The sequence below is a fragment of the Neofelis nebulosa genome, chromosome 11 (assembly GCF_028018385.1).
Source record: "Neofelis nebulosa isolate mNeoNeb1 chromosome 11, mNeoNeb1.pri, whole genome shotgun sequence".
Taxonomy (NCBI): Eukaryota; Metazoa; Chordata; class Mammalia; order Carnivora; family Felidae; genus Neofelis; species Neofelis nebulosa.
Window position 1 is genome coordinate 64,294,619 of NC_080792.1, and position 14,087 is coordinate 64,308,705.

Below are 14,087 nucleotides of genomic sequence, written 5' to 3' on the forward strand. Positions count from 1 at the left end.
CAGGTAAGGAGAAGACTTCGACATTTAGGATTAAAGGAAGAAAGGAGAAACAGAATGTTAAGAAAGTTAGATTTCTCAAAGTATTTTGATATCTTTTGTGATCTGAGGAAGTGCAGATTACTGACCCTACACAGATTGACACTTTGGGAGAAAATTTCATGATGCTTGATTCGCTCTTGGAGTAACGTAAACACAAGTTCTCAAACCTGCATATTCTCTCAGCTGGTATATCTGAATGTTCACTAGCATCAGAACTTGTATAAGAGAAAGAATGGGAGTCTGGTTCAACAAAAATGACTACATCCGGGACCTGAAAAGGGTCATTCTGTTTCCTAATAGTGTATACGGCCATTTTAGTGGGCACAGATCGGGATTTTTACAGTTTACTTGGAGTATCCAGCACTGCAAGCAGTAGAGAAATAAGACAAGCTTTCACGAAATTGGCATTGAAGCTACATCCTGATTAAAAAAAAAAAAAACAAAAAACCACGAATAACCCGGGGTGCCTGGGTGGCTCAATCAGTTGAGCGTCCACCTTCCACTCGCTTGGGTCATGATCTCACAGGTCGTGGGTTGGAGCCCCGCGTCCGGCTCTGTGCTGATGCCTTGGAGCCAGGGGCCTGCTTTGGATTCTGTGTCTCCCTCTCTCTCTGCCCCAACCCACTTGCATTCCGTCTCTGCCTCTCTCAAAAGTAAATGAAAATTAAAATAATAATAATAAATAAATAAATCAACCAAACAAATAAATGAATAACCCTAAAGTACAGAGTGATTTTTCAAAAATAAATAGAGCATATGAGGTACTCAAAGATGAAGATCTGTGGGAAAAGTATGACAAATATGGAGAAAAGGGACTTGCAGATAATCCGGCAAATGGCCCGTATGAAAGCTGGGATTATGGTTGTTATGATTTTGGTATTTATGACGATGATCCTGAAAGCAGAACATTGGATAGAAGAGAACTGGATGCTGCTGTTAATTCTGGAGAACTGTGGTTTGTGAACTTTACTCCCCAGGATGTTCACACTGCCATGAATTCGCTCCCATATGGAGAGACTGTGCGAAAGAAGTAGATGGATTACTTCGAACTGGTGCTGTTAACTGTGGTGATGATAGAATGCTTTGCCGAATGAAAGGAGTCAACGGATCTCCCAGCCTCTTCCTTTTCAGGTCTGGAACAGCCACAGTGAAATATCATGGTGACAGATCAAAGGAAAGTTTGGTGAGTTTAGCCATGCAGTGTGTTCGAAGCACAGTGACGGAATTATGGACAGGAAATTTTGTTCACTCCATAGAAACTGCTTTTGCTGCTGGCATTGGCTGGCTGATCATTTTTTGTTGCAAAGGAGGAGATTGTTTAACTTCATAGACACGACTCAGGCTCAGGGGCATGTTGCATAGTGTTGTTAATGTAGGATGGATGGACTGTGCCACCCAGGACAAACTTTGTAAAAGTTTGGTATTATGACAAGTACTACTGCCTATTTTCCTCCTGGCACCATATTAAATAACAGAGAGAAAAGCAGGGTTTTGTTCCTTAATTCATTGGATGCTAGAGAAATATATTTGGAAATCGTGCATAGTCTTCCAGATTTTGAACTGCTTTTGGCAAATACACTAATGGGTCGATTGGCTCATCATTGGTGGCTCTTACTGTTTAGTTTTGGAAAACATGAAAATTCAAATGATCCTGAGTTGAAGAAACTCAAAACTCTACTCCAAAGTGAACATATTCAAGTTGGCAAGGCTGACTGTGCCTCTGCACCAGACATCTGTAGTAATCGCTCTGTATTTCAGCCATGTCTAGCAGTATTTAATGGACAAGGAACCAAAGAATATGAAATTCATCACGGAAAGAAGATTCTATATGATATACTGGCCTTTGCCAAAGAAAGTGGTAATTCTCATGTTGCCACGCCTGGACCTCAAAATTTTCCTGCCGATGACAAGGAACCGTGGCCTGTTGATTTGTTTGTGCCATGTTGTCCACCATGTCGAGCTTTATTGCCAGAGTTACAAAAAGCCTCAAAGCATCTGTGTGGTCAGCTTACGTTTGGTACACTAGATTGTATGGTTCACAAGGGACCCTGTAACACATAAAGCATTCAGGCGGATCCAACAACAGTGGTATTGAACCAATCCAAGGTTCATGAGTATGAAAGACATCACTCTGCTGAACAACAGATCTTGGAATTCGTAGAGGATCTTAGGACTCCTTCAGTGATCTCCCTGACGTCCACCACTTTCAATGAACTAGTTAAACAAAGAAAACATGATGAAGTCTGGATGGTTGACTTCTACTCCCCATGGTGTCATCCATGTCAAGGCCTAATGCCAGAATGGAAAAGAATAGCCCGGACACTAACTGGACAGTTACTGTGGGCAGTATAGACTGCCAACAGTATCGTTCTTTTTTGTGCCCAAGAAAATGTTCAGGGATACCCTGAGATAAGATTTTTCCCCCCAAACCAAATAAAGCTTTTAAGTATCACAGTTACAATGGTTAGAAGAGAGATTTGGGGTCTAGGATTTCTACCTCAAGCATCCACAGATCTAATGCCTCAGACTTTCGATGAAAAAGTTACGCAAGGGAAAAATCACTGGGGGATTGAATTCTATGCTCCTTGGTGTGGACCTTGCCAAAATTTTGCTCTCGAGTTTGAGCTCTTGGCTAGGATGATGAAAGGAAAAGTGAAAGCTAGAAAAGTCGACTGTCAGGCTTACGCTCAAGCATGCCAGAAAGCTGGCATCAGAGCCTATCTGACTGTTAAATGTTATCCCTACGAAAAAGCAAAGAGAAACATTTGGGGAGAGCAAATAGATGCCAGAGATGCAAAAGTGATCGCTGCCTTAATATATGAAAAACTGAAAAATCTCCACACTCATGGAAAGAGAGATAAGGATGAACTTTAATGATGTGAAGATGAAGAAAAAAGAGAAAAGGAATTCTAACACATGACATCAGAGGATCATCTTTGTAGGATGTTGCTACATCCTGGGTCAGAATAAAGGAACACTATCTCAGAAATGGAATCACACCGTCTGAATTCTGTACAACATTGGTATAAATGAAGGGTCTGCAAGCTTTTTCTGTAAAAGGCCAAACTGTAAATATTTAAAGCTTTGTAGACCATGTACATTTGTCACATAGTCCTTTGTTTTTGCTTTGTTTACAACCCTTTAAAAAGTCTGAAAACTTTTCTTAGCTCAGGGCCATACCAAAACAGGCCAAGCCACATTCAGTTCATGGGCCATAGATTGCTAAGCCCTGGAAATGATACTAAAACTGCCTGGCTCAAACAGGAGACTGCTCTGTCACATACAGACACGTCTAGGGTCTATTCCTTAAAGTTTTGTGGCTGGCCTGAAAGGAAATAACTTGGTATTTAGTTACCTGTCTTAAAAATTGTGTGAAATGGCCACAATGTGGCCAGCAGATACCTGATTTTCTGCTGTATTTTAGTGAAGAGATTTTCTTCTTTTTTCTTTCTAAAGGTTGAAGAACTGAATTTAATTTTTCACAATTGAGAAAAACTTTGGTAAAATAACTCCAATAGATTTCTACAGCATCTGGAAGAAGGAGAAGGAAGAGGAAGAAGAAGAAGAAGAACAAGAAGAAGGAGGAGGAGGAGGAGGAGAATGGGAGGGGGACGAAGAAGGAGAGGAGGAAGAAGGAGAGGAAGAAGAAGAAGATGAGGAAGAAGAGAGGTCTGTTGGTTCCACCTTTAGAAACTAGAACAAGAAAACAAATTAAAGCCAAACCAAGCAGACAAAAGGAACTAATAAAACTCAAAGTCAAAATGACATGAAAGAAAGCAGAAAAATGATAGAGAATAATTGATGAAACTAAATGCTTTCAGGAGGTGAAAAAAAGGGATAAATTTCTACCAAGACTGATCCTGAAATGAAGAGAAACAAAGGAAATATTAACAATATATCAGAAATTAGTAATATACCATTACTAGACATTCACAGATACTAAAAAAATAACAAAGTAATATTATGAACTTTATATAATTAATTTGACAACTCAGATGCAGTGGGTAAATCCCGTGGAAGACAGAAATTAGCAAAGCTCAATCAAGAATAAGGGGTACCTGGCTGGCTCAGTTGGTAGAGCATGTGACTCTTGATCTCTGGATTGTGAGTTCAAGCCCCATGTTGGGTGTAAAGATTGCTTAAAAATAAAATAAAGTAAAATGAAATGAAATGAAATAAAATAAATAAAATAAAGGAAAAAAAAGAATAGATTAGCTAACTAACTCTATATCTATAAAAGAAACTAAAGTCTTAGTTAAAGATCTTTCCACACAAAACAATTCCAGGGCCAAGTGGCTACTCTGGTAAATTCAACCAACATTGTAGGAACAGATGTCATCTAGTCTACACAAAGTCTCCCCCAAAAATGGACAGGAGAAATATTTCTCCCCTCATTCTATAGTGCTAGCATTACCTGAAACCAAAACTAGACAAAGATACTATAAGAAAGAAAATTCTGTCATAAGCATGGGAATAAAATTTCTGAAGAAACCATCCACAAATCAAATCTAACACCACATTAAAGAGGGGGTGAGTCAACATGACAGAGAAGCAGGGGGACGTGAAATCACCGAGTCCCTCAAACACAGCAGTGAGGCAAGAAGATGTGGAAATCTAGGAATCCGGGCTACAGAGTGACATAAACATCTCCAGGGGCCCAGGGGGACAACTTGCCAGGTCATGGAGACTTTTAATCTATTTTTTCTGCACCTCTTCTGTATCTCCTTCTTTATTTTCCTCTCTCTCTCTCTCTCTCTCTGTCTCTCTCTCTCTCTCTCTCTCTCTCTCTCTCTCTCCCTTCCCTCCTTAGATTAAGTTGTATAGTTTCTCTGATTCTCTGCCTGGTCAATTTTTTGTCTTCTTCTCTTTTCCCTTGCCCCTGTCATTTCTCCCTTTGTATGGGATAAGACATCTTCCGTCACTGCCTCCCCAACTCTTTAAATTCTTTTCCAAGGTTACATTATGAACAAATCTAAGCACACCTAGTGGAATGGCCAACCCACCAATAGGAGTAGGGAAATAAAGCAACCAGAATCACAACAACAGAGAGCATGAAACACACTCCAAAAATACAAAAACAGTGTATGACCCCTTTTTAAAATAGTAGTAGGGGCGCCTGGGTGGCTCAGTCGGTTAAGCGTCCGACTTCAGCTCAGGTCATGATCTCGCGGTCCGTGAGTTCGAGCCCCGCATCGGGCTCTGTGCTGACAGCTCAGAGCCTGGAGCCTGCTTCAGATTCTGTGTGTCCCTCTCTCTCTGACCCTCCCCCATTCATGCTCTGTCTCTCTCTGTCTCAAAAATAAATAAACGTTAAAAAAAATTTAAAAAAAGGGGCGCCTGGGTGGCGCAGTCGGTTAAGCGTCCGACTTCAGCCAGGTCACGATCTCGCGGTCCGTGAGTTCGAGCCCCGCGTCAGGCTCTGGGCTGATGGCTCGGAGCCTGGAGCCTGTTTCCGATTCTGTGTCTCCCTCTCTCTCTGCCCCTCCCCCGTTCATGCTCTGTCTCTCTCTGTCCCAAAAATAAATAAAAAACGTTGAAAAAAAAAATTTAAAAAAAAAAAATTAAAAAAAATAGTAGTGCTCTCAGGTGCAGGACACATGACAACTAGGAAAACACATAAAATACTGAACACTGATGAAATGGAAGAATTCTCCTCAAAAGAAACTCCAGGAAGAAATGACAGCTAAAGAACTGCTCAAAACAGATATAAACAATATATCGGTTCAAGAATTTAGAATAATAGTTGTAAGATTAACAGCTGAGCTTACAAAAAAGCATAGAAGACAGCAGAGAATCTATTGCTGCAGGGATCAAGGAACTAAGAAATAGTCACAACTAAGAAATATTGTAAATAAGATGCAAAATAAACTAGATGCAGTAATAGCAAGGATAGAGGAAACAGAGGGGAGAATAAGTGACACAGAAGATGAAATTATGGAAAATGATGAAGCCAAGAAAAAGGGTGATAAGAAAATATTAGACCATGAGGGGAGTATTAGAAAACTAAGTGATTCAATGAAATGCAGTAATATCGATATCATCAACGTTGCAGCATAAGAGAGAGAGAAAAGGGCAGAAGGTTTACCTGAACAAATTATAGGTGACAACTTCCTTAATCTGGAGAAGGAAGCAGACATCCAAATCCAGCAGGCACAGACAACTCCCTTCAGATTCAACAGGAATAGGTCTTCTCCACAGCATATCATAGTGAAACTGGCAAGTTACAAAGAGAAAGAGAGAATTCTGAAAGCAGCAAGGGACAAACGGGCCTTAACCTACAAGGGTAGACACATATGAGTAGTAGCAGACCTGTCCACTGAAACTTGGCAGGCCAGGAGGGGATGGTAGGAGAAAGTCCATGTGCTGAATAGGAAAATATGCAGCTAAGAATCCTTTCTCCAGCAAGGCTGTCATTCAGAATAGGAGAGATAAGCTTTCCCAGAAAAACAAAAACTAAAAGGGCTCATGACCACTAAACCAGCCCTGCAGGAGATCCTCAGGAAGACAATGTGAATGGAATGTTGCCAAGTCTACAAAGGACCAGAAACATCACCACAAGCATGGAACCTACAGACAACACAATGACACTAAACCCATATCTTTAAATAATTACTCTGAATGTGAATGGACTAAATGCCCATATCAAAACACACAGGGTATCAGAATGGATTAAAAACAACAACAACAAAGTCCATCTATATGCTGTCTACAAGAGACTTATTTTAGACATGAGGACACCATTAGATTGAAGGTTAGGGGATGGAGTACCATGTATTATGCTACTGGAAGTCAAAAGAAAGCTGGAGTAGCCATAATTAGATGAGATTTCAAACTACAGACTCTAACAAGAGATGAAGAAGGGCAATATGTCATAGTTAAGGGATCTATCCATCAAGAAGAGCTAACAATTGTAAATGTTGGTGGCCCCAACGTGAGACCCCACAAATATATAAATCGATTAATCACAAACATAAGCAATCTTCTTGATAATCATATGGAAATTGTAGGTGACTTTAATACTCCCTTACAACAATGGACAGATCATCTAGGCAGAAAATCAATAAAGAAACAAAGGTTTTGAATGATACACTGGACCAGATGGATTTGACAGACCTATTCAGAACTTTTCATCCAACAGCAGCAGAATACACATTCTTCTCGAGTACACGTGGAACATTCTCCAAAACAGATCACACAGTGGGTCACAAAACAGCCCTCAATAAATATAAAAGAACTGAGATCATACCATGCATATTTTCAGATCACAACACTATGAAACTTGAAATCAAACAAAAGAAAAAGTTTGGAAAGCCTCTGAATGCATGGAGGTTAAAGAACATCCTATTGGAGAAAGAATGGGTCAACCAGACGATGAAAAGAGAAATTCAAAAAATATGGAGGCAAATGAAAATGAAAACATGACAGTCCAAACCCTTTGGGATGCAGCAAAGGCAGCCCTAAAAGGAAAACACATTGCAATCCAGGCATTTCTCAAGAAATAAGAACAATACAAAATACAAAATCGAACCTCACACCTAAAGAAACTAGAAGAAGAAGAGCAAAGAAACCCTACAGCCCTTAGAAGAAATAATAAAGATTAGAGCAGAAATAAACACTATAGAATCCAAACAAAACCCAAAAAACAAAACGCAAAACACAAAACAGTAGAACAGAATCAGTGAATACAAACAGAGCTGCTTTTTTAACAAATAAATAAACTTGATAACCCCCTAGCCAGCTTTCTCAGAAAGAAAAGAGAATCCAAAGAGATGAAATCATGAATGAAAGAGGAGAGATCACAATCAACACCACAGAAATTCAATTATTAAAGAATACTACGAAAATTTATATGCCAACAAACTGGACAACCTGGAAGAAATGGACAAATACCTAGACAACCACACACTACCCAAACTCAAATGGGAAGAAATAGAAAATTTGAACAGACCCATAACCAGCGAAGAAATTCAATCAGTTATCAAAAATCTCCCAACAAATAGGAGTCCTGGGCCAGGGGAATTCTACAAGACATTGAAAGCAGAGTTAATACCTATACTTTTCAAGCTGTTGAGCAAAGAAATGGAAGAAAAGCTTCCGGACTCATTCTGTGAAGCTAGCATTACCTTGATTCCCAAAACAGATAGAGACCCCACTAAAAAGGAGAATGCCAGGCCAATGTTCCTGATGAACATGTATGCCAAAATTCTTAACAAGATACTAGCAAATCCAATACGGCAGTGTATGAAAGAATTCTTCACCATGATCAAGTGGGATTCATTCCTGGGGTACAGGGCTGGTTCAATATTCACAAATCAATCAAAATGATACATCACATTAACAGAAGAAAAGATACGATCATCCATATGATCCCGTCAATAAATGCAGAAAAAAACATTTGACAAACTACGGCATCCTTTGTTAAGAAAAACCTTCAAGAAAGTTGGGATAGAAGGAACATACCTTAACATCATAAATGCCATATATGAGAAGCTCACTGCTAATAGCATCCTCAATGGGGAGAAACAGAGAACTTCCTGCCCCCCCCCCCCACACACACACCGGAGATAAGGAACATGAAAGGGATGTCCACTCTCACCAGTGTTGTTTACCATGGTGTTGGAAGTCCTAGCCTCAGCAATCACAACAAAATGAAATAAAACTCATCCAAATTGGCAAAGAAGTTAAACTTTCACTTTTCACAGATGACATGATACGCTACATGGAAAACCCGAAAGACTCCACCAAAAAGCTGCTTGAACTGATACATGAATTCAGCAAAGTCACAGGATACAAAAATCAACACACAGAAATTGATTGCACTTCTATATACCAATAATGAAGCCACAGAAAGAGAAATCAAGAAACTGAGCTCATTTACAATTACACCAAGAACCATAAAATACATAGGGATCAACCTAACCAAAGATATAAGAGATTTGTATCCTGAAAACTATAGAAAAAATATCAAAGAAATTGAAGAAGACACAAAGAAATGGAAAAACATTCCATGCTCATGGACTGGAAGAAGAAATATCATGAAAATGTCAATACGACCCAAAGCAATCTACACATTCAATGCAATCCCAATCAACATTGCACTGGCACTCTTCTCAGAGCTAGAACAAACAATCCTAACATTTGTATGGAACCACAAAAGATCCCAGATAGCCAAAGTAATGTTGAAAAAGAAAACCAAAGCTGGAGGCGTCACAATCGCAGACTTTAGCCTCTACTACAAAGCTGCAATCATCAAGAGAGTATACTATCGGCACAAAAAGAGACACAAAGGCGAATGGAATAGAATAGAGAATCCAGAAATGGACCCACAAATGTATGGCCAACTAAACCTTGGCAAAGCAGGAAAGAGTATCCAATGGAAAAAAGATAGGCTCTTTAGCAAATGGTGCTGGGAGAACTGGACAGCACCATGCGGAAGAATGAAACTGGACCAGTTTCTTACACCATACATAAACTCAAAATGGATGAAAGACCTCAATGTGAGAGAGGAAACCATCAAAACCCTAGAGGAGAACACGGGCCACAACCTCTTTGACCTTGGCCACAGCAACTTCTACTCAACACATCTCTGAAGGCAAGGGACATAAAAGCAAAATTGGACTATTGGGACCTCATCAAGGTAAAAAGCTTCTGCACTGCAAAGGAAACAATCCACAAAATTAAAAGGCACCAATGGAACGGGAGAAGATATTTGCAAATGACATAAAGGATTAGTATCCATACTCTATAAAGAATTTACCAAACTCAACACCTGAAAAACAAATAATCCAGGGAAAGAATGGGCAGAAGACATGAATAGACACTTTTCCAAAGACAAAGACACTTTGTCTTCCAAAGAAGACATCCAGACGGCCAACAGGCACATGAAAGGATGTTCAACGTCGCTCATCATCAGGGAAATACAAATTAAAACCACAGTGAGATACCACCTCACACCGGTCAGAGTAGATAAAATTAACAACTCAGGAAACAACAGATGCTGGTGAGGATGTACAGAAGTGGGAACTCTCTTGCACTGTCGGTGGGAATGCACGGTTGGTGCAGCTGCTCTGGAAAACAGTGTGGAGGTTGGTTCCTCAAAAAATTAAAATAGAATTACCCTACAACCCAGGAATTGCACTACTAGGCATTTATCCAAGGGATACAGGAGTGCTGATTCATAGGGGCACATGTACCCCAACGTGTATAGCAGCACTATCAACAATTGCCATATTATGGAAAGAGCCCAAATGTCCATCAACTGATGAATGGGTAAAGAAGATATGGTTTATCTATATGATGGATATTACTTGGCAGTGAGAAAGAATGAAACCGTGCCATTTGCAACAACATGGATGGAATTGGAGGGTAGTATGTGAAGTGAAATAAGGCAGTCAGAGAAAAACAGATACCATGTTTTCACTCATATGTGGATTTTGAGAAACGTAACAGAAGAACATGGGGGAACAGAAGAGGGAAAAATCATTTCAGACAGGGAGGCAAACCATGAGAAACTCTTAAATGTAGAGAACAAACTGAAGGTTCATGGAGGGGTGGGGGAAAGGGGAGAATGGGTGATGGGCATTGAGGAGGGCACTTGTTGGGATGAGCACTGGGTGTTGTATGTAAGTAATGAATCTTGGGAATATACTCCCAAAGCCAAGAGCACAATATATACACTGTATGTTAGCTAACGACAATAAATGATAAATAATTAATTAATTAAACTATAGCCATGTGTGTGTGTGTGGGGTGGAATCTAACAATACACTAAGGGATAATTTGTTATGACCAAATGGTGTTTATCCAAGAAATGCAGAGTTGGTTTAAGATTCGAAAACCAATTAGTGTTATTCACCATATTAACAAACTTTTAAAAAAGGAAAATTATATGATCATCTCCATAGGTAAAATAAGTCCGTTGTCAAAATTCAACATCCCATTCCAGATAAAAACTTTCAGCAGTCCTGGAATACAAGGGAACTTCAATATGATTTAAAACAAAACAAAACAAAACAAGTCATGATAACTCTACATCTAACGTTACATGTAATGGTAAAAAACTGAATGCACTTCCTAGAAGATCAGGAAGAAGACAAGTAGGACATGCACTGAATGACTTTTTCCCTTCAGCACTATACTAGCAGTTCTAGCCAACGCAATCAAACAAGAAAAAGCAACAAAGGACATCCAAATAGAAAATGAACTGCAAGTGTCTCTATAGCAATGCCATGGTCACAAAATAGAAGTTGGCAAACTCCCACCAGTGGGCCACGTTACTTGTTTTGGTACATTAAATTTTATCAAAATACAGCCATGTCCATTAATGTATGCAGTATCTATTGACTGCCCTTATAGTACAATGGCAAAGCTGTTTAGTTGCGACAGAGAATGTATTGGCTACAAGTCTACAATATTTACCATTGTTAGTAAAATAGTAATTAAAAGTGAATTTTAATGAACTTTGCTTATGTAGAAAATCTGACAGAATTAAGAAAAATGCTACTAGAATTAATGAATTTATAGCGGCACATGGATGACTCAGTCGGTTGAGTGTCTCTTGATTTCAGCTCAGGCTATGATCCCAGAGTCATGGGATGGAGCCGTATGTCAGGCTCGCACTGAGCATGGAGACTGCTTAAGATTCTCTCTCTCTCTCTCTCTCTCTCTCTGTCCCTCTCCCCTACTCATGTACTCTCTCTAAAATTAAATATATGTATACATATAAATTTATCAAGGTTGGAAGATACAGAATCATTACACAAAAATCAACTGTATTTCTATATACTAGCTATAAAGAATCAAAAATTAAAATTTCAGGGCACCTGGGTGCCTCAGTTGGTTAAGCGCTGGGCTCTGGCTCAGGTCATGATCTCACCGTTGGTGAGTTCAAGCCCCACGTCAGCTCTGTACTGACAGCTTGGAGCCTGGAGCCTGCTTCAGATTCTGTATCCCTCTCTCTCTGCCCCTCCCCAACTCATGCTCTGTCTCTCTCTCAAGGGTAAACATTACAAAAAATTTTTTAATTTAAGATATATTATTTACAACTGCACTGAAAATAAAAAATAATCACAGTTAATATCATAAAAGACAGAAAGACCTATACATTAAAAACTACAAAATATTGCTGAGAAAATTTTAAAAGACCTATATCAAGGGAGAGATATATCCTCTGTTCAGGGGTTAAAAAATTCAATATTGTCAAGAAGTCAATTCCCCCCAAATAAATCTGTAGATTCAACATAATCCAAACTTCATTTCCAGAAGACCACCAGAGTTGGGGTTTTGTTTGTTTGTTTTTTTAAGAAACTGACAAACTGATTCTAAAATTCACGTGGAAATGCAAAGGATCCAGTGTAGCAAAAGAACACTGAAAAGAACCAAGCAGGACGACTAACACTACCTGATTTCAAAAATTCTTATAGACTGGCAGTGATTAAAACAGCATAATATTGGTACAAAGATGGCCAAAGAGATCAATGAGACAGAATAGAGCCCATAAATAAACCCACACATATATGGCCAACTGATTATGACCAGGGAGCAATGGCATAAAGTGGAGAAAACACAGCCTTTTCAATAAATGGTGCTGGAACAACTGGATATCCATATGCAAAAGAATGAACTTGTATCCATACTTTATATCATAAAAAAGAATATAAAATGTGTCATAGATCTAAATGTGAGACCTAAAACTATAAAACTTCTTTTTTTTTTATTTATATTTTTTTAATATATGAAATTTACTGTCAAATTGGTTTCCATACAACACCCAGTGCTCATCCCAAAAGGTGCCCTCCTCAATACCCATCACCCACCCTGCCCTCCCTCCCACCCCCCATCAACCCTCAGTTTGTTCTCAGTTTTTAACAGTCTCTTATGCTTTGGCTCTCTCCCACTCTAACCTCTTTTTTTTTTTTTTCCCTTCCCCTCCCCCATGGGTTTCTGTTACGTTTCTCAGGATCCACATAAGAGTGAAACCATATGGTATCTGTCTTTCTCTGTATGGCTTATTTCACTTAGCATCACACTCTCCAGTTCCATCCACGTTGCTACAAAAGGCCATATTTCATTCTTTCTCATTGCCACGTAGTATTCCATTGTGTATATAAACCACAATTTCTTTATCCATTCATCAGTTGATGGACATTTAGGCTCTTTCCATAATTTGGCGATTGTTGAGAGTGCTGCTATAAACATTGGGGTACAAGTGCCCCTATGCATCAGTACTCCTGTATCCCTTGGATAAATTCCTAGCAGTGCTATTGCTGGGTCATAGGGTAGGTCTATTTTTAATTTTCTGAGGAACCTCCACACTGCTTTCCAGAGCGGCTGCACCAATTTGCATTCCCACCAACAGTGCAAGAGGGTTCCCATTTCTCCACATCCTCTCCAGCATCTATAGTCTTCTGATTTCTTCATTTTGGCCACTCTGACTGGCGTGAGGTGGTATCTGAGTGTGGTTTTGATTTGTATTTCCCTGATGAGGAGCGACGTTGAACATCTTTTCATGTGCCTGTTGGCCATCCGGATGTCTTCTTTAGAGAAGTGTCTATTCATGTTTTCTGCCCATTTCTTCACTGGGTTATTTGTTTTTCGGGTGTGGAGTTTGATGAGCTCTTTATAGATTTTGGATACTAGCCCTTTGTCCGATGTGTCATTTGCAAATATCTTTTCCCATTCCGTTGGTTGCCTTTTAGTTTTGTTGGTTGTTTCCTTTGCTGTGCAGAAGCTTTTTATTTTCATAAGGTCCCAGTAATTCACTTTTGCTTTTAATTCCCTTGCCTTTGGGGATGTGCCGAGTAAGAGATTGCTACGGCTGAGGTCAGAGAGGTCTTTTGCTGCTTTCTCCTCTAAGGTTTTGATGGTTTCCTGTCTCACATTCAGGTCCTTTATCCATTTTGAGTTTATTTTTGTGAATGGTGTGAGAAAGTGGTCTAGTTTCAACCTTCTGCATGTTGCTGTCCAGTTCTCCCAGCACCATTTGTTAAAGAGACTGTCTTTTTTCCATTGGATGTTCTTTCCTGCTTTGTCAAAAATGAGTTGGCCAT

The 14,087-nt window shown here is 39.4% G+C and overlaps 1 protein-coding gene and 1 pseudogene across 1 annotated transcript in view; one reads left to right on the plus strand and one right to left on the minus strand.

Moving 5' to 3' along the window:
- Positions 1–14,087, minus strand: part of ANKRD30B (ankyrin repeat domain 30B) — a 125,421-nt gene that overhangs the window by 44,901 nt on the left and 66,433 nt on the right.
- LOC131490450 (dnaJ homolog subfamily C member 10-like) lies at positions 272–2,951 on the plus strand (annotated as a pseudogene).